Consider the following 1195-nt stretch of genomic DNA (forward strand, 5'->3'; position numbering starts at 1 on the left):
ATATATATATATATATATATATACATATATGTATAATTCTATCTATCTATCTATCTCTCTCTCTCTCTCTCTCTCTCTCTATATATATATATATATATATATACCGGCATATATACCTATATCTATATACATAAATATATACATAATGAGTGTGCGTGTGTGTGTGTGTGTGTGTGTGTTTTAGTTGTAGTCTGTAACTCTGTTTTGTTGATTTAAACACCGTTCATCAATATTTACCTGTCATCCTTATTAACATTGCCTTGATCAAATAAAGTTTTCATGCTGGCCACAGACAGTTAAGCGTATTTTAGTGCTTATATCATTCTCTCTGCAACAATTTTAACTTCATTGATTTATTAGCAAGTAGACAAGACACCGGAGGAGTCTCTCTCTCTCTATATATATATCTCTCTCTACTCCTTCGCTATAAATAACAAACTAATCTATTCTAACCACGCTATACCTTTCTATAAAACAAACAAATAAACGAAAATGAAAGACGTATACGGTAACGTTGTCGTAGATCAATGGCAGAGGAACCTGCAGTTTGCTGAATGCTTAAAAGAGACGATCTGCAAGAAGCACGTAAAAGCAAAAATCATTAATACTGCCAAATAATTCTGTTGATTTAATGTTATTTACAGCTTATCTTTTCAACTAACTGCGTAATTTAGAAACAACTATTTATATTTCATTATCTACACTGGTAATTACTAGTTGAAAGTAATTAGAATTGCAGTTCAAACATAGAAAGCATAGAAATCTGAAGTTTTCGATATAAAACTTGTAGTGTCAGGATGGCCGAGCGGTCTAAGGCGCTGCGTTCAGGTCGCAGTTGGGTCTTCCCGGCGTGGGTTCGAATCCCACTTCTGACAAGATTTTTCTTTTACTCTTGGAACTGCGACGACGCTGTGGCATCGCGTTGAAAGTTTTAGTCGAATAAATAGACTCTACTATTTAAATTTTAAGTCTGGTACTTATACAGCCAGTCTCTTTGGCCGAACTGCAAGGTTACACTGACGTAAAGAAACGAATACTTGTTCTCATGTGGTGAGGCGACAGACAAGCACAGTCACGAGAATATAAGTATGTACGTGTTTGTGTGTGTGCATATATATATATATCTATACGTATCTTACACACACACACACACACACATATATATAAATGTGTGTGTACACACACATATATATAT

General features: G+C 34.5%; 1 long non-coding RNA gene and 1 other non-coding gene across 2 annotated transcripts in view; both read left to right on the forward strand.

Annotated features, from left to right (window-relative positions):
* LOC106870538 (uncharacterized) overlaps window positions 1-1195 on the forward strand; it is a 148368-nt gene that overhangs the window by 53793 nt on the left and 93380 nt on the right. The window lies entirely within an intron of this gene.
* Window positions 792-875, forward strand: Trnal-cag (transfer RNA leucine (anticodon CAG)). Its single transcript has one exon. It is a non-coding gene; the product is annotated as a tRNA-Leu (tRNA).

The sequence above is a fragment of the Octopus bimaculoides genome, chromosome 25 (genome assembly GCF_001194135.2).
Source record: "Octopus bimaculoides isolate UCB-OBI-ISO-001 chromosome 25, ASM119413v2, whole genome shotgun sequence".
Classification (NCBI taxonomy): Eukaryota; Metazoa; Mollusca; class Cephalopoda; order Octopoda; family Octopodidae; genus Octopus; species Octopus bimaculoides.